At 46.7% G+C, this 25683-nt stretch overlaps 1 protein-coding gene across 1 annotated transcript in view; it reads left to right on the top strand.

Annotated features, from left to right (window-relative positions):
* Positions 1-458: 458 nt before the first annotated feature.
* The window catches only part of LOC122372081 (retinitis pigmentosa 1-like 1 protein), a 41914-nt gene continuing 16689 nt past the window's right edge, over positions 459-25683 (top strand). The window contains exon 1 of the mRNA XM_043348955.1: positions 459-605. The gene's annotated coding sequence lies outside the window, so the exon portion shown is untranslated. The remainder of the gene's footprint in view (positions 606-25683) is intronic.

Genomic DNA, 25683 nt, shown 5'->3' with positions numbered 1-25683 from the left:
GCTCGCAGTCACATACCATAACATGGCATCACTTATGGTCAGATGCCGCGACCTTTGGTCACCCATGGTCACCCATGGTCACTTTGGGTTACCTATGGTCATCCCTGATAACTCTGGCTACCGTTGGTCACGCATAGTCACCAATGGTCACTAATGGACTCACACAGTCGCGCACGGTCACCAATAGTCACTCATGGTCACCTATGATTACAAACGGTCACCCATGGTCATACACCTTCACCTTTTGTCACTTGTCGTCACCTATAGGTTGGTCACTTACTAGGGTGGTCGCCACTGCTACCTTGTGTCACCCCCGGTCACCTCTGGTCACCTCTGGTCACCTCTGGTCACCCCTGTCCCCCTCCCCATTCGCCGCAGGCGGCAGACGCCCCCTCCCCCTGCGCCCCCTCAGCGTCAGTGAAAGTAACTATATCTACCGGTGTTCGCGGGCCGCCGCTGTCTATCGTGGTGTGGTGTTGGCCGGAGTAGCGCCGTACAGAGGGGGCTCGTGCACAGAGGAGGAGCTCGAAAGGAGAGAGCAGAGGAGTGAGGAGAGAGTATCGGCGCTCACCGGCGCCGAATCAGACGGCATGAGGCTTCTAACGGTGAGTAGCAAACGGGATAAGGGGCTTATAAGAGGAGTTGATGAGAGATGTTTTGACTTCCATTGGCGTTTATTTCCACCGGAAGATTTGCGCCCACTTGATAATTCTAAGCATTTTGAAACATTAAACACTGATTTACTTTACACTGCATATCTGGACTACGATTCAAACAAAATGTTGCTTTTCAATACACGTTGCTAAAAAGAAGGCAACAAGTCGTAAAATTGCAAGATAAAAACTAATTTGTCCGCGCATGATACAAATATAAAAATATCTTAGCCTGAAGGCCGCATCTTTGACACACACACACAAAAATGTTTATGAACATATGAAAATGCATTTTGTCTTGCATTGGCACGCATTACTAGTAGAAGTCTCCTATCACCAAATGAGACATCAAACCATGAGTAAACATGTAAAAACGAATAGAAACGTTTACTGGACAAGCATCTCCGTGCTTCTCAATGTCCACCCTTTCCCTCACTCCTCTCCGATTATCCACCCCTCTCCCTCATCTCTCCCGCTGTTTTCTCTGCCACGGTTGTGTCAAGGCCGGCCGACCGGTCGGATGACCTAACAGAGTGGCCATTCCCATAAATATGCCGATACGTGAGGCCGCCGTGGCACGCTGACCGCTTGGGTCACGAACCTGGCTCACCCCGCCCCCAACCCGCCCCTACTCCCGCCTCTATTCTTTCTCCATCCGGTGGATAAACTGCCCACCATCAACCTCTCATGATCACGCTCCGTGCCATCCCACTTTAGATGCAATTCTTTATAGGCGGCATCCAATAACAATTGATCAAATACGATTCATTGTTATGCTCCCCTTCGCCGCTATCTACATCTTCTCACTTTCGATGTATTTTTTATATGCGGCGTCAAACAATACTCGATTAGTTGAGGACTGATGTGAATATTACTCCAAACAACACAAATGCTTGTGCCCGATAAAATCAATTATATACATTGACTATATTTTATTAATAAAACTTGATAAAATAGATGCTTGATATTAATATCTCGGACGATTCTGCCTTCTCCCCATGCTTCCGATTCCATACGACCTCGTCTTATCCAGTCTTTCTTTCAACTTCACCCATGTTCCCCTACCCACTCCTCTCCTCTCTCTCTCTCTCTCTCTCTCTCTCTCTCTCTCTCTCTCTCTCTCTCTCTCTCTCTCTCTCTCTCTCTTCTTCGTCCCTCTCCTCCCTTCTCCCTCTCCCTCCCCAGACCATAATTCAAGAGGAGCTGAAGTGAGAACTAATTAGGAAAGTGTCGACCAAATGTATGGCCACACGCCACCTGTTCAGCAGGGCTTAACAGCAGCTCATTGGGAAGAAAAATGGTGCTGGGTGGCTCTTACATTGAAGGACGCTTTCGTTTGTATCTTAAACTAAACGGGTAGGTGGGTGAGTTAAAAAGACCAGAAGCCCAAATTGATTTTAAAATACCATGTGGATGATTAATGCATACAAAATTCGGGGATTAAAAACCAAGCAGTTTTCTTTACTGGCCATTTAGTAACAGCATTAACTGTCGGCATGAAGGGCTTGATCAGTATCCCTGATAAGTTGGCATAATAAGTAAATAAACCAAATAGATACCACAACAAACAGCAAACAAACATGTCAGAAAAGCCACTCTTCATACCAGTCTTCAGCTACTGAAGGTACGCGTATTTATAAGCCAAAAACCCACAGCACCACGGTGTTTCTCATGGAAATCAAACAGCTCCATTATGCATTTCTCTCCCTCGCCTTCCAAACCGGTCCGCTGTTTTCCACTCGCGCATTCGGCGGTCTTTCGTCAGTGCCAATAAAAGTCGGGGTCACGGCGCGGGCAGGTAGAGAGGGGTCACGATTCTCCTCCCCTCTACCATAACCATTCCTCACTCCCCAACTGACCCCTACTCCCGCCCCCCCCCCCCATTGTGACCCGGCTGACCCCTGCCACTGGTCACTGGGGTCATCGACGTCCCGTGCGACCCCCGCCGTGACCTCAGGGTCACTGCTGTGGCCGCTGGTGATCGCTGCCTCAGGGCATTGTCACCCAGATAGTGGGTGGTATATCAGAGTTGGCCCATACAGCTATTGTTGTGGCTTGAAACGCGACACCGCTGAGCGTTGCCCTCTCAGGCGAGCACGCGCTACGAGATAACATCACAGACACCGCGGCTCTGCCGTCACAGTCATAGAAGTCAGGGATTGTGAGAGGCAGGTAGCCAAGTGTCGAAGTGATTAGATCATGAGCGTGGCCCTGTGCGGCTCGTCATTGTGAGGAAGGGGATGGGACACATTGAGACGGTACTGGTGGAAAGGAGAAGTAAACCTGCGAAATAGATTGGCGTTCTATAAATAGCGCTTCTTTTCTATGTAACAACAAAAAGGAATAAGTGTTGGGTAAAACAGACAAGCAGCCGTGCCTTGCCTAAGGCTTGTGCCCGGAATAGACAACCAAAACCTCGCCAAGCATCGAAGGCAATGACGACGAAACATCTCGTGCCACCGATAACGAACTGAATTTCGGCACCCTTTCGAAATCAACCCACACAGCCCTTATCCCGCGCCCCGCTGGGCTATTCAGCCATACGCGCACTGCTGGGGGGGGGGGGCAGATTCTGCCCCCCCTGTCTAACTTCCGAACCGATGGTCGTAGAAAGACGGGGAAAACGGCAATCGAAGCTCTCAACAAGGCGGATCTTAAGAGCCCAAAATTTTTTGCTTAAGTAGGTCAGAGGTCAGGTCAAGGTCAGGTCAAGGGTACAAAATGCAAGTTTCTACAGTATCGGCCTTGCACCGTAGTTGCCGAAGAATGGACTGAGACTGATTGCCCAAAACGTGTTCTTAGACTACCAAGACAATATTCGTTGCACACAATGTCATTCAAAGGTCAAGGTCAAGGTCAGGTCAGGTCAGGTCAGGTCACCAAAAACAAAATATAGAAAAGGGCATGTGCGACACATGTTTTATGGGTCATTTTACTCATGGAATTCAATAGGCACACTCAATAAGTGATATAGACCACCTCTGGATGAATTTCAGGTCGAGGTCAGGTCAAGGTCAGGTCAAGTGAGGTCAAATTTTGAAGTTGGTTGTTAAGGCCTAAAAAGGTGTCTATCCGATGCAGTTTTTCACGGCGAATCGAATGGTGCTATTTTTGTTTCCGTACGAGGTCTAGAACTTTCAAAAAAATCATTTTTCAAAAATTTTGTGTGTCGTGACGTCATAAAATATTGAATAACTCCCACATTTTTGAACCGATTCTTCTAAAAATTGGTATGTAGGTGCACATAGACCACTTCTTTGACATATATTCCGTTTTTTTTTCGATAAACTCAAAATTTTGGATTTTATAAATATTTTCCCAAAAAAGTCATTTTTTTGGAAAAATTTTGGCCAAAATCCAAAATTTTCAAAAAACTGAGATAGCCATTTAATAGACAAAGTAGAATCGCGTATAACCTTTTTTGTTACGTCTTGATTCCTTTAAAAATGAAGATGTTAGCGGCGTTTGAAATTTTGCCGTTTTTGAGGCGAAAATGGCGAACATGACGTCACTAAAACGTCAATTTCTCAAACAAATTCCGACGGATTTCGCTCAAATTTTCAGGGAACGTGTCAAATTGATATATGATAAGGTACTGAAAGTTTGACGTCGCTGGCGTAACGCGTTTAGAAGTTATTGGCGAAAAACGGGAGGGGGGGCAGATTCTGCCCCCCCCCCCAGCGGGGCGCGGGTTATCTCTCAGAATATTAACGAGCGCCACTATTGTTCTATTTCTGCTGTCATCGCGGTCAGGACGCAAGCGAAGCCACGTTCTATATAGCACCGTGACTAACCTGATTATCTCTCTCGGACTAGTGACGTAACAGCCGAGCCAATCGTGAAAAACGAGTGTCATTTTTCGTCCGTCAGTTGCTGCTCGAATTGGACGTGGTTCATTTTCTGGTGGCCGGCTTCTAATTAAATCCGACACTGGTCAGACCTAGGGGCAATAGGAGGCCCCGGATCTCCCTCAGAGGGACAGGGGCTGAGTCTCTTCTTTTCGCTTCTCATCTGGTGAGCACACGTGAGGAAATGGCGACGGGTCGTCCACTGGTGGAGAGTTTCGCCGAATTTATCAGACCATCGTCAGAGGCCATGTGGCACCAGCCACCATGTCTCATCTGCCTTATCGTCTCTGCGAGTCTATGTCTCTGCTTCTCACCCTCTCTCCCTCTCTTTCTCTCTCTCTCTCTCTCTCTCTCTCTCTCTCTCTCCTCTCTCTCTCTCTCTCTCCTCTCTCTCTCTCTCTCTCTCTCTCTCTCTCTCTCTCTCTCTCTCTCTCTCTCTCTCCGTGCGGTCGGCAGAATCGATTCCATTTGACGGCCACCTAATAGGGTCCCTGACGGACAATATGGGTAATCAGGCGAAGAGGGCGGGTCGAGTCCTCTGTGCCTGTCAGAGTAAGGGAGAGAGAGAGAGAGAGAGAGAGAGAGAGAGAGAGAGAGAGAGAGAGAGAGAGAGAGAGAGAGTGAGTGAGTGAGTGAGTGAGTGAGTGAGTGAGTGAGTGAGTGAGTGAGTGAGTGAGTGAGTGAGTGAGTGAGTGAGTGAGTGAGTGAGTGAGTGAGTGAGTGAGAGAGAGAGAGTGAGAGAGAGAGAGAGAAAGAGAGAGAGAGAGAGAGAGAGAGAGAGAGAGAGAAAGAGAGAGAGAGAGAGAGAGAGAGAGAGAGAGAGAGAGAGAGAGAGAGAGAGAGAGAGAGAGAGAGAGAGAGAGAGAGAGAGAGAGAGAGAGAGAGAGATGACGGTGGATGTAACTGCGGAATGCCTGTCTCCTCTCGGTGACCTTCGATTTCTTCTCGGCGAATTTGGAGATGTTGCTGTTCCTTTGACTGGTCAATAGAGCTTTTATATGGTTTATTGGTGAGGTGGTCTATTATCGGCTGCCTTGACACATAATGGGTGGGAAAAATGTCAGCTCCGTGTAACAACGGTGAGACAGGCACGTGGCGTGTGGCTGCTATCCGCGAGGAATGCGATATCTTTATCGCTAATTTAAGGTGACATTTTACTGCTATCCGTAGCTTTTGTTGCTGTAACTGTAACATAAACTGCAACATGACATTGTGTATATGTATTAGAGCACATCAAACTAGTTTCAAACGAACATATGAGATGAATGTGTAACTCCAACAAAGCTTTTTGGTGACGAGGAAAAGACAAAGCATCGTTGTGACCATTTCCACGCGATTTTCTCCGACCCGTTTACGAACAAAACCAATGAAAAGAAGACTCCGGGACCAGTCGTGACGCCACTAGTTGACGATGACAATATTATTTTCTGTCACATGCTATTCTGCCTAAATTCTAAGCAACCCACACCAAATGCTTCCCTTCGTGACAGAGAAGCCATGAGCTCATTGTTGTGCATCACTTTCTACTCAGCAGAGCAAACACGATTCGCCAATAAAACACCTCCCACTCGCCAACAATAGCGAATTTCCGTAATTAATTCTGAGCGCTGCTTTCTACGGTCCATGCTCCTCGAAACAACCATTGCTCTACATCCCTAAAGTATTTATAACCAAGAGATACGCACTATTGACTTGACACGTGCCATTCCCCTGTTTTTCCGCCTCGCATTTGCAGCGATGTTTAACACATACACCAGAAGTGAGAGGACCAAAGTACGCTAGTCTACTTGCCTCGCATTTGGATAGATTTATAGTAGCGGCGAACCGTGTCGCGCGCACGAAATCGACCTTTCGGTGTCGGAGCGGGTAGAGTGGAACGGAGCGGCCAACCCGAGGGCCCTCCCGTTGGTTCCGGTCATGCTCTGTAAAGCAGATGGGAGGCTCGCATGTTTCCGCCAACAGGCATGGAGACAGGGCAGATAGTGACAAAGATCGTGAAATCAGAAAAGAGGGAGAAAGAGAAGAAGCGCGTTTTCGCGATCCTGAACCTGTTGCAGGTATCTATTTAGGACTTATCTGAGGCGATCCTCCTAAGCCTATCAATGATAAACAGCAGCATTTTCGAACCGTTCAGTATAAATAAGCTTATGATCACATGAAAGACCATGGAAAATGGAAATGCCAGACGCAACTGCGAAACACTATCGTTTTTGTCAAACTTCATGCAATAAGAAATCATGTGTAGCAGGACGCATAAGTACTGACAGTGACATCTTCCGTAGTAGTTTGAGCATTGGATGACAAATTTACAACTCTCATGGTCATTTGCAAGCCCGAATTCAAGCGCCGATTGACATAACACTCATGCGAATGAAATTGCCGGACGCACTTAAACTTTACGAGCGCCTACGCATCTGGGTATGCACTGTGCAATGTATGTCTCACTTCAACTGCTCTAAATTGAAGTGAAAGGCAGGCCAGCCGACGTTTTTACGCATCCACGCACTGAATTATCCTCAGCCAATGCAAATAACTGCCGACTCGCTACAAAAACTACGCAACTTCGATGACTCGGCACAAAAACTACGCTCGCTGGCCCAGCTAGCCACTAGTCCTCTAAACCGCACGGCGTTTGGTCTGATGCGCCCCTTACGCTTCGTGAGGCACGAGACTGAGAGGATTTCCCAACTGCCTCTGTGGACATTTTAGCCGGGCCGACATCTGGCATCTGGCTTCTGCAGTGGACTCTGTCAGTTGTTCGGCGCAGTCTTGTTTCTTCACGACAGAAAAGCCAGCGTAACACAATACGTAACCCACTCCGCGATCCATCGAGAGAAACGTGTCGTTGCTATAGCAACCGATAGCGTCGCTTGTCAGCTGATGAACGCGGCAAGCTAGTAGCAGATCTTCCATGTCCGCCAACGCGAAAGTCAGTTTCGAGGTATTACGTCAGAGATGAGATCGCCCAAATCCGTAATGACACTCGTGATAGTAGCAATTCAGTAACGTGCCGAGGCACACACAGTCCTAATGACGTCATTTGTGGACGTTTTTATGACATCACAGCATGACGATGCCGATGCCAAATCAACTATGATCTAACATCATCTTCTGGCAAATGACTGAAAGACCGTGAAGATCGTGCAGAGCTGCGTCGCAGAAAATAATCAAGGTGCACGAGCTATGACGCTGCAGGAAGGAAACGACAAGCGTCACGGTATTTGATTATGATAGCGAAAGGGAAACGAGAAGGTGCCTCCAACAGAACAGCTGGAAGCAATAGTGGTCGACATCCTGCCGATTCGAAATGGCCTATCGATACTTCAGAAGTCCTATAATACGTTTCAGTTTATCTTTATGTCATCAACACAACACTGCTATGAAGCACTAAGATATCTGCAAAAGCATTAACAGCAATCAATTATTTGCCACGTAGACGCGTCAGTTCAGTAAGCATATGGAAAATGCTAGTTGAAGAACAGCATTTACTTTGATCGCTATGTTCCAGCCTAGCCCTACCGCCGCTTACTACAAGCACCACCGTTACAAAGTACCATGGCCCCGATCGTACAGATGGCAATAGCCTCTCTCGCTTTCAACATCGCCAGCTGACACTTCCCTCCAGAGTGGTTGGGTTATCCCAATGTCCCGCATCAACATTCGCCACCTGCGCGGCACCTTTCGCAACAGGGACGAACGACTAACCAATCGGTCATAGGTTATCGGTAATTCCCGCAGATAGCCATTCGGTAGTTTTCATTTTCAATGAGTTGTGACGATGGGCGACGAAACGCAATTACATCGGTAATTGTCGCGGTTTAATTGGTGTCAGGCAATGTGTATGTCGTTAACCCAGGTAATGGCCATGTGACTAAAATCATCTGCAGACTTCGTATAGCTGAGGTCATGCCTCACATAAGTTCGGCTCGGTGATTTCGGTGCGCTGGCCTTTGGAGGGTCATTGCAGCAGTGACACGCGCGTTTATGGTTCGGTTACTCACGTTCCGCTGGTCTATTAGAGACACGGTTCGCAAACTATTTAGCTCGATCAAAAGCGTTAGCCGACAACCGTGCTTATCAATCATGTGCTTATGCATAATTGTTCCTCGCTCCCATAAAGGGCAAGCGTTGTCTGTGAGACCATGCTCGATTCTCGCCAGACAGCCAAATCCTGACTATCAAGTGTTTACGTGGAAGGTGCTTACCAATCACCTGGCATAAGATGGCTAACAATATTTGTAATACCGCATCAATTCGCACTATCCGTTTTGTTCTAACTTATCCTTTAAATCAGCCCCGACCAGCCTCCTGCCCTCGCCCCCCCCCCCCCACTTCACATCTTGACTTCACACACCGAACACACCGGTAGCCTTATCACTCCAACACCCGGTGTGACAATTACAGCGCGGCGCGGCGCCACATTAACGATCACCACCACTAGGGCGGCGTCTGTGGCGCACCGCGCCGCTACCGTCTCAGCTTCGCCGCTACCGTCTCCACTGCGCCACTACGGCCTCAGCTTCGCCACAGCTCGTCTCTGTATCGAGCTTTTTTCACCTGACGTGTCAAGCTGATCTCCTATGCGCGAGATCCTCACCGATCGACCGCCCAATGTCATTTGGGTGTCGATTTAGCTGGGCGGATGCTCGCGAGTGCTCCGTTTTCTCCAGGAGACTGGCGGGGTTCCGGTTCTATGAGATCTGTTCAGGACCGGCGGTGTGGATGGTGAGGGGATGGAGACGGGTGTCGCTGCGTGGGAGCGGTGGGGTTGAGGGTAGAGGTGGGGAGGGAGAGAGGGAGGGAAGTGTCAAGTAGGCGGTGCAGGTCAATCGGAAGGCGGCGATTATGAACCGGGGACGGATTTCACCCCTTCATTGGCTGGAAGTTTGTGGTTTCTTACCTTGATCAAATGATATAAAGCGTGATGTGCAGTTTCTACGAGCCGTTCAAATGTCGGTGTTCTTGACAAAAAAATAGGTATTCCAGTAGTAGGGGAAGTTGGGGGAACGCCGAAGACTTTTTTTCTGACGCCCGTAGCACGCAAGGTAGACAACATACGCTATTCTTGTTGGCGTCATTCGAGAGGCCAGTCTTTTGCCTTTCAAACATACCAGGCGCATTTGATGAATTCGCATACCGTTAAGCGCACAAACTAAAAATATCAAAGAAGTGACTTTTTCGGCGTTGCCCCGGACTGCGGGGAAAGCCGAAAATGGGAGAAATGATCTACGGGGAATGCCGACATTGATGTTTTGCCATTTTATCTCAAACTTTATCCAGAATTCATCAAAGCTGACACACTTTTCAAGAGCTTGAGGACGCGGTGCACACTGGAAGTTATAATTGTGTGATATAATAAGAAAATGCCAGGTAAATCATTCCTTATAGGTAACAGGCCGTTGTGTCGGTTGAAAGTGTAATTTGTGTGACTAAAAATACGCGTTGCTATTCTACAGCAGTAAAGTCCACGTAGCGTGCTTTTAACACGTGCGTAATCGCACGTTTTCGGCATTACCCCAGCCAGCCATACTTTCATTTGCAGGCCCATAACTTTTCAACGTGCTGTATAAATTTCAAATAGGCAGCACACTTATGCAAAGACATGCTAAAGATTACTTGACCGAATTGGCCAGACAAACGGTAGCATAATGAGTAAAAAATGCAGCTTCAAAGGCGCATGTAGTACAAGGGAAACGTACCTTGAAAACGCTCTTGGCGCCCTCACAGTCGAAGTATTCCGAATGACGACTCGTAACAAACATGCGATAATTGTAGTCACTTAAGCTTCAGAGCATCACTGACAGGTGGCATCCATGTCTTACGGTTTTCGAAATATCTCGAATTTCGGCTTTGCCCCAACTCCGGCATTGCCCCAACTTCCCCTATTCTAAAAAGGGCAATATCCCACACCTTATATGCGTTTCCAGTGCATTTTTGACGATGCTAATACTATCAGTTCGTGCTAAACCATTCTCAACATTGCACTTGAATCCCTACCTCACAAAACCAACCGATATCACCACCGCATCGCTCGGCTCATATCGACTTCCTTCCTGTCTGAACGCCCGGGCTCGCTGTCATCGTTCACTGACGTACGAGCGCCAGTTCCTGCTCGCTAACTATGGGAACAGACCTCCGGTAAGCTCGCAGGGTCACTGACAAACGGCACACACCGACTGACACTAGCATTAGTCGGGCGGACGGCTCTGCAGGGGTCTGAACGCTGGTAGGAGGTTGAATTTCTCCCAAGCAGAGGTGCGCTGCACTTGTGTGCACGTGTCTCCGGAAAGAAAACGGTGACCTCTGTCAGGGCGTTGGGAAACAATGAGATCAGCTGACTGAGGAGGATGGAAGGCCCCCGGGGCAAAACAAGCAAGTGTAAACAATACATCTCGGTAGTTGTTGGGATGGTAGCAGACCGCAGCGGGCCGTCGGGTGGTGGCATTTCTACCAACGACCTTTCTACTGCTTCTAGTGGAGCGACGATGGTCGTTTCCAGCTGCCGGACATTGGTCACGTGACCACATTTTCCGTTTGACCTTGAGTTGGCACCAGATTTTGTCGACAGATGTGGCGCAGCTTATTTTACTGCATTATTTTAGATGCTAAATATTTAGACTGTGGTGGTAAATGATACCGTGGAAATAATATTGAATCATCGGTGACATAGTTACCATTGAAACTTGAATAGCATCAATAAAATACAATTAAACTATTATTACTCTTCCATTGATTGTATTGTGTTTGCAGGCATAGGTAGAAACTGAAGAGCTGAGCCTGCAGCTTACAGTTCTTCTATAACTCTTAATGCATAATTCAAGGCTACTGAGGGCTGCAAATTTGTTTCACTTATCTTTAACCTTCCAGGCGGTGGGAAGGGGGCATTTTTTGCCCCCCCCTTTAGTTTTTTCGATATATCTCGAGAACCGCTGCGCCGATCGTCACCAAACTTTCAGTACCCTCCCGGGAGCAGCTAGCGCACATGGTGACCAAAAATTTTTTTCAAAGGCTGTGATAGGTTGGCCGCTAATGACGTCAGAGTGACGTCATTTTTGCCATTTTCGACCCAAAAAAAGGTTTCGCGGGAAGGGCTGTCAGGCCTACAGCTTTAGAGATACAGAAAAATGTTTCAGACATAAAATGTGTGGAATTAGGAGGGCTACAAAACTGCTATTTCGGTTTTTCGAATTTTTTGGATTTTGACCCCCAAAAATCAAAAAATAGATTTTTTGAATATAATAGCCAAAAAATCCAAAAAGTTTTTTGAATTTCGGAAAAAACCGGAATATATGTGATAGCCCCTACCGCCTTCTATCTACATACCAAATTTGAGATCGATACCTCTTTTTTTGGCCAAGTTATAGCGAAAAAACTGTTCAAAATTGATGACGTCAAATTTTCAAACTCAATTTTTAGCAATTCTAGACCTCGTAGCGCAAAACAAAGACCACCATTAGACTCCCCGTGACGAGCTGCATCGAATCAATACCCATTTTATGCAAAAATATCAACTTTGAAATTTGACCTTTTTTGACCTGACCTTGACCTGACCTCCACCAGAAAGTGACCTAAACCGTACCTGATGGTCTTGTAACCAACACCATTGAGTTGGAAATGAAAAACTGGCCATAAAACATGTATCGCATAACCTTAGTAAAGTTGGGGTCATGTGGTGACCCTTGGTGACCTTTGGTGACCTGATCTGTGACCTGACCTGGTATGACCAGTGACCTCTAATAGCAACATATGTACTAGACAACTGACGCCTTATCGCTGATTTTCGACAAAATGCGTTTTACTCGGTGTTATAGCGCTTTCCCTAGAAGCCCCGTGAACGGTGAAACATTTTATCTTTGACCTGACCTGTGACGTCATCGGTGACCCCGAGGTCAATGAAATTTGGTTTCCCTCGACAAATTTGACAGGGCTATCGAACGCCGTTTGAATTTTCCGGATCCGTCCAGTAGTTTCGGAGATACGGGGGGGGGGCAAAAAAGTGCCCCCCCCCCCACCGCGCGGAAGGTGGCTGGTAGGCCCACCGCCTGCCGGGTTAATAACTTATACCCTACCTTCATCAACCATTATCTGTAAGAATATTGATTCTTGCATCAATCATCACCAGACTTACTAGTCTTTTTTTTTTACATACCTACGCCCCGGCCGCGAGAGTGGGCGGGTACGACTCCCTCGCCCTAAGTGAGCTAGCCTCGCGGGAAAACAAGCATGTGTGCTGTTACAGGACCGGGGACGCAGCGATTGATGCACGGTTTAAAAGTCTCAGGTCAACTGGTGGCCTATTAGGGTCAGGTCAAGTGCCCGAGGGCCAAAATATGATTTCGGGTTTTGAGAAATAACTTTGCCAAAAAACGACGCAGAGTCGCGATTTTAGTACCATCATGTTCGTCATGCTCCGGTCCGTCAAATGGTACACTTTTGTTTGTTTACACTTCAACATAAGGTGTTCACATCGGGTCAAAGTCAGGTCAGAGGCACTCAGGTCACGAAGTTGGTCGGAGGAGGTTATATCATATATCATTCGATTCGGTAGGTCTTCCCGAGTCCATTGGCAACTTTTCCGACTTGCCAGTTCAATTTTATCAGGAGTTATTGGCGAAAAAAAAAACCTGTGACCTTTGTTACGTCATAAATGACGTCACACTAGGCTAAAGATGCAAAAGTGAAGAGTTGGACATTGCAAGAAGTGCATGAAATTGCGATTCCATGTGCTTGAGCTAGGTTTAGATCATTCTCAGCGGCAAAATTTCAGTTTCCATATTTTCCCCATTGACTTGCAATGGTGACGTCACGCGATCGGCCTGACCTCATGTGACCTCTAGGAGAAATCCGAGATACACAAGTTTTGAGACTTCTAGAGGATACTAAGTCCCATAAGTATCATCTCGCTGTGACAGATCCTCTGGCACCGAGGGCATTGCGAAGTTTCGGTATTTTTGGGACTATTGCAGAGGTTTACGTGTGACGTCATAAGTCAGTGATCTGACCTGAGACGGAAATGCAATTGGTTTCCAAAGATGCGTATGGAAGCAAAGATAAGGTGTGCCAAATAGCAGCCCTCTAGCTGTAAGGTGTTTTGGGCTATCGCCAAAAGTCGTGAGTGGAGCGCTACCGACTCCTCCGGTAGGCCGCCAGGGGTAAGGAGGCGTGCAGGGTATCGGAAAACCACCTGGTACTTAGCGAATTTTGCCGATAAAAATACGCTTCTTATGCCGACTTATAGCCAAAAGACGACTGAATATCAAACTAGTCGTATCCTTGCACTAAATGGCTTGGTTTAGACACGATAGGTCTGAAAAGAAAAGGTCCCATGTATTATCTATGGGCGCCGCGAGGCCGTTGGCACCAGAGTTTCGGGAAGTGCCCTCGCCACAACTGCACGTGCAGATTTGGTCACGTGACCAAGCGCATTTGCCGCCACTGTATTTATCAGGGTATATAGAACAACGGGTACACCAACGACGCGGAAAGCGCCCATTTTACCTGGATAAGATACATGGTAGGTGATATATTTTTTGAATATGGAAAAAATAGAGTATTCTATTCTGACGAGTAAAGCCAAATTCATAAAGCAGTTATTTTTATATTATATGTACCAGAAATAACATACTGGCCATAGTTTAAAACTTAGTCTAAAGTTAGTTGAAAACGGTATAGTTGATACTAAGATGGAAGGAATCAATGGGAGGCGGAAATGGCGCAACTGTTTCATTCTTAAAATGTGTTCGCAAGCAAGATTTACGTGATGCTAGCGACATCTATTAATGCAATCGGGGACGCTGATTGGCTGACCGAGTCCGTGAGCAGTATCACTAACGTACGCCAGTACAGGGTTGATGCAATGTGCGCATGCGCAGGAACTTGGGCTCTCATGGAGGGGCTTTTGGTACCTCGGGCAGCGCCCAATGCTTTTTGGACCTGTTATGGCCTCCGCATCGAAAAATGCTAGATAAAAAGGTTGTAGAGGAAGCTTGAGGCTACCTTTCCCCACAATAATATTGGCACTTTATCTTTTAGCTTACGTGTGAGGCTCGCTTGAAAAAGGTCGATTTAACATGGAAACCCTATGGGGTAGTAGTTTTTGAGCGCCCATTTGGCCTAATGCTACCAACTGTTACTGGCTACCCCTGGTATTTATATACACTGTGGTCGTTTCAAGCATCAAGCCCTGTATTCGTCACCAGGGCCCGGTTCTTATAGCCATACTTACAAGCCTCACTAAGCCTAGTGACACTTGAAATTGACGATTTTGTTCTTATAGCCACCCTAAAAGTCTCACTAAGCAAGTGACACTTGCTAAGTGTTAGTGAGAACTAGATTGTCGGTTCTTATAGCTACCCTAACATCGAGCTGCACTAGCCCGGAAAGTGAGACTCGTTCTTATAGCCATACTAGCCTTAGTGACACTTACTGGTAAGTGAGACTTTGGTTAGGGAGGGTGGTACCACCCTAACCGCGGTTAGTGTGACATGATAAATATAAAGCACTTTTGGAACGCACGTATCTTCGCAACCGTTCAACCATTTGATGAGCAGTCTTCTCTGTTTAGTGATCCCATCCCTTCTACCCCGATATTAGCTATTTTCGATGCATGTGGGCGACCGTCACTTCACGTGCCGAATGCAAAATGAAGAGGTGTCAAATTCGTTTCCATTCCAATAATTCGGCAATCACTGGGGCTATTGTGCTGAAACTTGGTATGTAGGTAGGCACCCACTAGGCAACGCATTGCCATGTGCCACAGTTGGGGTGCTGCTGCACGTGCGCACGTGCAGGGGTCGATTCCAGATCTCAAGAACGGCTGAACCGATTGTGCTCAAATTTGGTACACGGTTATAGTTAGGTTGGTCGGGTGCCGTGCAAAAGTCAGTTGGGACCCATTTTGCACGTGCGCACGTGCAGGGTGCCGCTTCCAGATCTCGAGAACGGCTGGGCCGATTGCCCTCAAATTTGGCTCATCGCTAGAGATCGGTTAGTAGGGTGCCGTGCATATAAAGTCAGTTGGAAGCATCCCCTCGCAATTCCGCACGTGCAAGGCTCACCCTCTCGCAGTCGCTTGCTCCGTTTGTCGCTTCAAAAGGCGTTTTACTGGTTAACCCATTTACGCCCTTCGTTGCGTTTTCCCCGTGACGGGCTGCACCGAATAGTTACCCTTTTTACGCAAAAATATCAACTTTAAAATTTGCCCTATTTTGACCTGACCTTGATCTGACCTCCATCAGAACGTAACCCAAACTGGTCCTAATGGTTGCGTAACCCACAAATTTGAATTTGAAATGTAAATTGGCCATAAAACATGTGTCACACAACCCTAGTATAGTCAGGGTCATGTTCTGACCCTTAGTGACCTGACCTGGTATCAGCGACCACATTTAGCAACATACCGAGTATGTATCAGGAACCAACGCTTCATCGATGATTTTAGATAATTTTCTTCTTACTCGATGTTATGACGCATTCCTTAGAATTAGGCCTCTAAACGGTGAAAAATGCGACCTTGACCTGACCTGTGACGACATCGGCTGGACCTAGGTCAATTACATTTGGTCACAACGCAAGGTAATTCCCCGATGGGGCTATCGAATGCCATTTGAAATTTGAAAATCGGTCGGTAACCTTCCGAGATCTTGGGGGGGAGGGGGGCGAAACGTCCCCCTCCCTACGGGTGGCAGAGTTCGCCGTTAGCAGTACGGGGCGCGGGTTAAGCGCTTTTTGTCAATGGCGCCAATAATTTCCAACGAACAAGAAAAACAACAAAGAGTCAAAGGTAAAGGTAAAACTGCGTCATCCAACGTATTGATTCTTATTCAAATATTCGGTCATTATGCATATCCAAAGTATGCATTGAACGAAGAGCACGTGATTGCTTCTTTAAATGGACATATTTACCAGAAATAACAACATTTTAGAGATGCAAAGTTCGTTTCGCTTGTCTCACTCAAAGTCTCCCTAAGGAAAGTGACACTTATCATAGGGAGACTTTAAGTGTGGCTATAAGAACCGGGACTTCGAGTCGCCCTAAGATAAGTGTCACTTTGGCCCAAGTCACACTTACCGGTAAGTGTTTCTATAAGAACCGGGCCCTGGCTTATGTAACACTCCTGACACCAGATAAATGACCTTTCCACTTGTCGCTAATTCAGAGCCCGAAGTGTCCGGCCCCAGGGGTGTTTTCGTGGAGGTCTCACGCTGTGCAGGCCTCATCAAACAACTCCAAAGTCCATCCAAATCACCGCAGGGCATTTCACAACTTCGGATCTATTGTGCTCGTGATTGAGAGACAAAATTAGCGCGGACCGAACGCACAGTGGATAAATGGTGTATGTAAATTTCCGAGCTGTTGTTCCTTCTCGTTTTCGGACGGTGCTCTCGGAGCGAGCGAGTCTCACCTCTCATAGATTGATTAATAGGTGAGCAATGTTGTTTGGCTCGGATGATTGACTACCAGGAGGAAGAAGATATGAAGCTAGGGAGATAGGTATAATCCATGGTAGGCTTCAGTAAGTGACTGGTGAAGCCTTTAGCCTACCACGTGCCTTTTGCGTAAATAAAAGAATGCATTGATTGAAGTGAATGCAAAAACGTGAAATGAAAATGTTCGTTGATCGCAAAATATCAATGTTGGTGCATAATAAGCATGAGAAAGTGGTTAAAGAAAGGGTACAAGCAACAACATTATAAATAAGAATCAGCCATTAACATTTTTCTGCACTACTGCGCACCGGAATACTGGCGGGATAGTGGCTCCTTACCATTTAAACATTATTGGCAGGCGTGAGAATAAGCGTGGTTCAAATCACACCGTTCTCACACTCGATGACAATTCAATTGGCGGCCTCTTTGATGGATAAACCAAATTGGATCACGAGTTCAAGTGTTTGAAGTTGGCTTGGCATTCTTGACGCTTTGTATTTTTATTTGTTTTGTTTATTTATGTGCAACTGTTTCATGTTTCCAGTTTCCTATGGGTTCTCTACGCTTTTCAGCACCTATCTATCCGTTTAGATGCTGTTCAAAGCAATTAAAGGGCATAATAAAACCGCAGCTATTCCATACGATTGCGTGTTCAGTGATGGTAGCTAGTTAGAGGCAATTCATTTGTTAATTACATGCTGGCCACATCCCCACCGCCAAATAATTATCTGGCGTCTCCGCCGACCACAAATACCGTAATAACGCTCTGACCACATCCAGGTGGTCTCGAAGGAAAGGCCACAATCCATTGAACAAGCTGGGACCGGCTGGGAAACTCAGACCTGACAACACGAATTCAGACCACTGAAGCCGACTCATCTCAGCCAAGTTTATATGAAATTAAGAATAATCAAAAATTGCCTGTATGACTCAAAATTCAAAAGTTCGGAAAGCTTTAAGTCATTTTCAGTAAAAACAAGAGTAAATAAGTAAGAACAAATAAATAGAAAAAAAAACAAATAAATAAAATAAATCAATAAAAAAACAATCGAAAGCGATCAAGCTGACCTCACAAAGAAGCCAAACGGAGCCCATCTTTAGACCATTCCAGTCACCCTACCTCCCTATCCCATTACTCCGCAGTCCACACAGCCCATTTTCAGCTCATCCCCCCTCCCTCCCGGTCAGCTCAGCTGGCACGGTGCCAGCTGGCCGGGCGCGACCTCCTGACCCCGGCGGCGTCTCCGAGTTCTCTCTCGACTGACCTCTGACCCCTGGCGGCCTGACGGGAGGCGGTGCCGACGCTACAAAAGTGAAAATGGCTCCATCGCGAGGACAGGGGGAGGACACGCTAAAGACGGGGACGTCCGTGAGGGGCCGTCAACGTCGAGGGAGATTTGGGCGAGTTTAGCTGAATTTCGAAATGTTTGGTGGTTGGAGAACGCGTTTTTGTAGGGGTGCTGTTCCTCATACATGACCTGGGCCCCTCCAAATCGTTTGAATGAATCGTCCAGGCGTTTATATAGGTGAAAGAGCAGCTTTGAAAGGTTAAATATGACTGGATGGTTAATGTAATCCATTTTTACCCGCACAAGTTTCATTGAAAGATTGCCGGTCATTACGAACTCTAGTGGAAATTATCAAATTGATTAACGAATACGTTCCCAAAATCGATTAACGAAAAACCTCAGCACATAATCAGTGCCTTACATCAATTTTTGATCCCCTAATTCTCGTGTGATGACGTTGATAGTACCTCCAGCAGACATCATCGCTTTATCCGACCCCTAATAGCATCAGCATCCATTACCAAATTAAAGCGTATACAATTTTCGATCTGAAATAGCCGTCTTGCTCACGTTACCTACCGGCGCGTCGTCTTAGGTCAGTTATTACCTCGGTGAAAGGCTATGATGCGCGCAGTTGCCAGGTAGGTCGGACATTCCAAGATGACACCCCGACTATTATGGGGAGGTCGCTCGCCGCCCGCAGACCGCCGACGGCTCGCAGGGTCGCCGTTTTTACCCAGGTCATCCATTGCGTCTCACGGAAATGTTCGTGGGACAGGGGTATTGTTCTCGGGCACTTTTGTGACGAGTTAGCGTTTTTGCGGGAGGTGCCTGGGTGAAGGCAGCGCATGCTTCCGTTTTGGTTATTTTCCGGGAATTGCGCAACAATGGACCGTGGACGGAAACGGAAATTATTCCGGCACTTTGCTGTTTGTAAACAAAGCTGAAAGTGAATGTGCTTGAGGATTATGCAGTATGCCGAAATTTCTGGAATGATGAATGATCCCACTTTTAAATGCACGTAATGAAAGAATGCTACATCACACTTGTTTTGTTTCAGTGTCTAAGTCACACTACCTTCAAATGCATGTCCACCAAATAATTCTTCGCTCTTACATTTAAGCACTTATACATACAGCTAAACGACAAACTTAGCTGACCTTTCTTGCCAATCGCCTTCTTCTCGAGACCGGATGCTGCTCTTCTGATAACGACCTATAACACCCTATTGCAACTATTCACAATGCAGCAGCCTGCAACGGCGTCCAGTGAGGTAGCAGAGCTCACCCGGCAAATTTCCCCTCTGCACAGTACACCGCCTGCTCTGAGGGCAATTACAAGCCGCCATCCGGCCATGACTAGCTACAGGTCAAACCACAGGTCCCGGCACCGCCCGGCCCGCACGGCAGGCGGCGGGCCTTGCACAAAGGCGCAACGGCCCACAAACTGCTCTAGCCATGCGCCACTGAACAGCGTGGCAGGCGGAGTTTGGCATCGAGCCAAGCCACTGTGGGCTTTTATTTGCCGTTACTAAATTTTACGGGTGGTTTATACAGAAACGCCTTCGGTAACTGTTCATTTAGCGTTGCAACATTTAGAATAATGGTCAATGTTCCGCTATAAAACATGGTAATTTGGTCCTTCGATGTGGCGTGTGCATGCAATGGTTAGGACCCTTTCATCGGTAATTTGGTGAAGGTGATTGGTCATTTCAATTCGGGTAAGATCAATGCGTGCTTTGATGGTCAATCAGCACGCGAATGACAGCAGACATGACGTCTCAGGAGCCTTTCAGTAGCAACTCTTAGTGAACAAATATGTTTCAGGGACCATTCTCGATCAATATATTGAATCGATTGTAATGGTTATTCTTGCAAAAATGAATTTCAAATGAATATGCACCGCTAAGCATCTTTCGCAGCGAAAATATGATTTAGTTTAAATAACCAGGCTCGTGGACCACGCCATGCAATTCGCCTTCAGAAAACCATCCTTTCGATCAATTAATTCAATCTGTTTATTTGAACAATGAATGTACAAAGCAGATTAAAAAAAACCGCTAAAACTTGATTAGTGGAGCTTCACGCCTCCAAATCTCTCAAATGGTGCATTTGTTCATTTCTTTCACGCCTTCCCTAGCACCAGGCCACACCGCTCGCTGAAACCTCCAAACGAGAGTGAATCTAACCGCGGAGCCATCTCCACCACTACAGACCGAAAGGGAGAGTTTCTTCTGCCCGAGGTCAGATGTATCGAACCCAGCGCCGCCCACCCACGCGTCGCACACAACACCCGAGAAAAGGTGCCTCGGGTGAGCGACCGCCCCGGCCCCGGCGCCGGGCTGGACACAGTGTGCTGCCTGAGAGCTGGTCTGTTTGAAGGCTTGTTTGGTGATTCACGGGAAAAGATGGATGATTGGAGAAATGGAGATGCCATGAATGTCGGCACCTTTTGGGTTTGTTTGCGGAGTCAAGCTGGTATGTTTGAATGACTACTTACACACGTATTTTACATGTCTTTCAGCTCGCATAGCGAAGCCAACGCCCAACGCCCTACTTTCTGGATCTTTTTGGTCTTGATTTAGAAAATTCATATTGACTTTTACTAACCACCGATCATTTTCGATCCACTTCCTGAGTTCAGCTTCACTTCAGCTAATCCTTAGAGGTCAGTGTCACACAAAGACGCTAAACCACACCACCCTAAATCTCCTTCGAACGACTCTCCCCGCCTATTGACCTATCAACGCTATTGACACCAGTGACGTCACCAGTCGCCGATGACGTCACTGGGGTGGACTGTGGAGACAGTCGCGGTCGGCTGACTTCGTTACGCCGTTTGTGGTGGGTTGACAGGTGACTGGTCGCCTGTCACGCTGTCAGAGGGGTCATGGACGGCTGACGCCCTGTCAGAGAGGTCAGCTGAGAGAGCAGGATATGAACGCTGATACGAGGGGATTCGATAGACGTTGACAGCGAGAGGCACTTCACACCCCCACAGCTTAGATGCGAGAAAAGCGGTTTGAAGCTTGATTTGTGGAGAAAGCGGCAGAGCGATGCCCCTGGAAGTTCACAAAACTAAGCAAGCTGCTGCTGGCTTAGTTTGCCAGCTTATTTTCCAATCATCATTTATCCTTATCGTATCACCACTAGCTACATGGAATCACAGACCCATGCTCACAAAATCTCGTTACGGAGCTATTACATAAAATAGCAAAACAGCGCCTCTGTTAGCGTTATCCATACGCCGGTACCGTACCGCTGGATGGTCGAACCCTCCCTTCCTCGTGTCACGTGCCTTCCTCGCCCAGGGTTCGCCTCTCTTCAGCTCATGCATATGCGTCGATGGAGGAAATTTGCCCCCGGGCGTCCGGTCGCCGAGCTAAGAGGCGATGAAGACGCACTGTGGAGAGGTGCGTGGCAACATCTCAAGAGCTCACGTGCTGACAGTCCAGCACATATAATTTGATTTGGCCGTAAAGTGATGCCGTAAAGTGCTGGAGTGGGCATCTGTGAGCGAAATAAATTAAGAGTGAATAATATTGCAGGACTATCTTCGTTATAATTAGGACTACTACGGTTCGTTTATGTAAATTCCAAGAGAACTTCGGCTGAAGTCGATGCTTGAGGCCGATCATTGTTAATTTTCATAACGTGACTGGTAAAATCAAGATCATTTTATAATCAATGACAAACTTAAAACGATCAAGCAAAAACTACAACAACCATGCAATGTATGCAAAATCAGTCGATTTTACGTCTAAAGTGTCCGCTGTATTTTCATTGATGATGAGTTAATACGGCGTGAGGACATTTTGTCACATCATGATGAATACATAATACATATCCTTCTCTTCCATCGCATTTCAGCTCTTACCCTTTCCTCCATTATTTACTCATTTCCTCTTTAACCTCCTCTCCCCTTCCCTGCCAGTGAATTCATCAGCATAATGACTGGAAAATGTGCCCATGAGAGGGCATTTTGGCATCGGAATTGACTGATTGGTTGCCAACGGCAGCATTTAAGTGGCGATAGAGGAGGACCGAAAAGTGTTCCACGTCCCAAAGAGATGGTGCTTTCAAAATTAACCCGCGCCCTGATGGGGTCTGCCGAGCAACGCGGTCTGATGGGGGGGGGGGGCATTTTGCTCCCCCCTAAGATCTCGAGAACCATGCAACATAGTGACAAGCGGTAAACGGCGTTGGATAGCCCCAACGGGGAACTACCTTGTGACCCGATTTCATTGACCTCAGTCAAACCGATGACGTCACAGGTCAGGTCAAAGGTCGAATTTTCACCGTTTACAGGCATTTCAAGAAATGCGTTGTAAAATCGAGTAAAATGCATTTCATTGAAAATCATCTATGGGGAAATGTTCTTCAAACACATATTTTGCTACTTGAGGTCACTGATACCAGGTCAGGTCACAGAGGTCAGGTCACTGGGGGGGGGGGGTCACAATATGAAAGTGTCGTGTGATGCATGTTTTATGGTCCATTTTACATGACAAATGCGATAATGTGGGTCAGGCAGACTTTTGGGCCAGCTTAGGTCACGTTTTGGTCAAGATCAGGTCAAGGTCAGGTCAAATTAGGTCAAATTTCAAAGTTGATATTTTTTGCATAAAATGGGTATCGTTTCGATGCAGCTCGTCACGGGGAGTTCAATGGTGGTCTCCGCTTGGCGCTACGAGGTCTAGAATTGCAAAAAATTGAGTCCAAAAATTTGACGTCATCAATTTTTAACAGTTTTTTCGCTATAACTTGGCCAAAAAAGAGGTATCGGCCTAAAATTTGGTATGTATATCGAATAGCGCAGGGAATATCACATATATTCCGTTTTTTTTCTAAATTCGATTTTTTTTGGAAATTTTTTGAGTTAAAAAAAATCATTTTTATTTTATTTTTGGGAGTGAAAATCCCAAAATTTCAAAAATTCGAGATAACAGTTTTGTAGCGCCGTTTTTTCTCTACACAACCACATAAAGAACTTTAAAATTGCTTGTTAACTGTAGAATTGGTGAGCGTTTCAAAATGTCATGTTTTTTGCTCATTTTTACTCGAACATAACCTCAGTTTGACCTCAATAACTCCTGACCTGAGGTGACCTGTGACTTGAAATTTTGCGTGAAGGTGTCAAATTGATGCCCGGTAGGGTACCCAAAATTTGGCGCGTTTTCTCGCTATTTAAGAAAAACCACAGGGGGGCCAAAATGCCCCCCCCCCCATCAGGGCGCGGGTTTTAAGCCAAAACGTGATGAGAGTGAGAAGCACGACTTTACAAACGGTCAGGTTAGACACCTGTGCCAACGGAGGTTCAGACCACCGGCGTCTCAGATCTTTCTTTCCCCTCCTCCCCCCCCCGATCAAAGGTGGCGGTGACACGGCAAGGCCGCCTGCAAGAGAAAGTGTGTTTACTGCCGCGGGCGGTGGCGGGCGGGCTCCAGAACACGCGGTCAACCGTGCTGTTTACCATTGAGGTGTGGGCTGAGATGACGGCTAGGGACGGCGGTGCTAGGACATGAAACGCACGAGATGGCTTGACGCCTCATGAGATGGCTGGAGTTGGAGTTACATTTATGGAGTTTCAATTTTGATTTTGTTTTTGTTAGGTGCGTCACATGCCAACAAACAACAAAGAGAATTGAATCTCAAAAGATCGCCAAACATTTCCATTGCAAAAATATCAACGGTACCTGTGTACAAATTTCATAAGCTTATTTGAGCGAAAGTGAATTAATGGTAAGCTCTGAAATCTGATAAGCACAAACACAGTACTTTCAGCAGCGGTGTTTTGTGCCTCACTGATACTAACTTCCGCCACCAACTGTTTATAAAATCACAACACGAGTTATTAACAGCCATTGCCATTCGTCAGGATCTCCATTGAGAAATCGATTTCCTAGGCGATAGGGCCCGGCAAATTTACCATAACCGATCCTGATGGATGTGGCATTGTGCTGAATATTTATCCAGTGCCAATGCGCTAATCCATTCTTTCCATGTAACTTTCCCGTGGTGGCTTGAAAGTGAAGATGGGACTTTTGTCATAGCGAGGGACAGGTTGTGTTGAAAGTTGCAAGGTATAGGTGTTTAATGTGTACCGGTCGGGAGGAGAACACTGTACGGAGTCCAACCAAGTGCAGCCTATCAAGGTAATGAGAAATTCACTTCGAACAATACGTCGCTAAGCCACCATACTTGCGTAAAAAAAAACACCAGTTATTGTTAAAGAGCACAGGGCTCAACCATTTAATAAAGTGCATAGAAATGCTGAACCAACTGACCACAAAATCATGATAACAATATAACAAAACAACAACAACAACAACAACAAAATTAACAAGCCTCTAAGGAGCTCCTACAGTTGTGCGTGTCAGTTTTTCATATGTCACGTGTTTTGTGCCGCTCGTTACGTGTTTCGTGACCGTAATCGAACCCCGGTCACGCATTGATCACGTGATACCGTGTTTTGACCAGCCGACGGTGCTTAAGTGATCGCTATGACAACAGAGCATTGCCTCAGAACCTCATTTAGGTCGTGCCCGCCCGGTGTAGTTCATTCTAGACCAGACCGGTTGTTATTACAACTGAGGTTGTTACAAGCAGGCCAGTTGCCCTTACAACTGTAGCACTACGGCTGCTTAGTCATTACATTTACAAACGAACTTCGAGCACCTTCGTGTGATGATCGACTCCTATTCAAACGACGTCGATTTGCTCCGTAGGAAATTTATTCGGATATGTGAACAAAAAACATGAGCCTTACAAACAGGAATACGGCTTAAAACCTACATTGCATTTCCAGCATACATTTCCTTGCTCAATGCTCATATACCTGCGGTAAATAGCAACTTACTCGCAACATTAGATAGCTATAAAACTGCAAGACTCCACACTTCCAAAGCTATTTAACTTCCAAATCCTCTTTACCCTACGAGTTTCCCTTCCGCTAGGAAACCAACCTCCTCCGCTCAATCCACGCGACTAGCCAATGCTGGCTAGCGACTCCGGTCACGTGCCCGCCGTCAGCTAACTAGTGCACGGGAGTCAGCTGATTAGTGCACTACCGCCAGCTGATTAGTGCAAGGTAAACGGTGAGTGATGTGCACGCAATCGACTCACTAGGAGGCACCCCACTGGCCAACAAGAGTCATGAGGCAGTCTGGTTGTCCCACACACGCAATGCTATTTGTGTGCGTCGGTTTGTTTGCTTGTTTGTATGAGCTCTTGTCTATTACCTACTGCTTCTTAGTCTTCTGGCTTTTCACCTGGACTGTCATTGAAAAACTTGTTTCGCTGTTTCAGCTGAGGTGATTGCCATATTCTTTGGTATTGTGTAACGTGCCGTTATTGAAATCACTTATGTGCTGACGACTGACAGCCAAAATCCTGTCCAATATAAATACCTAACAGGCAGATCTCACCCAGGAGTCATGACCGAAGTTGCGTTGTTTTGCCTCTT

Source organism: Amphibalanus amphitrite, unplaced genomic scaffold (assembly GCF_019059575.1).
Source record: "Amphibalanus amphitrite isolate SeventyFive unplaced genomic scaffold, NRLGWU_Aamphi_draft 001312F_arrow, whole genome shotgun sequence".
Taxonomy (NCBI): domain Eukaryota; kingdom Metazoa; phylum Arthropoda; class Thecostraca; order Balanomorpha; family Balanidae; genus Amphibalanus; species Amphibalanus amphitrite.
This window is presented reverse-complemented; position numbering and strand designations above follow the sequence as displayed.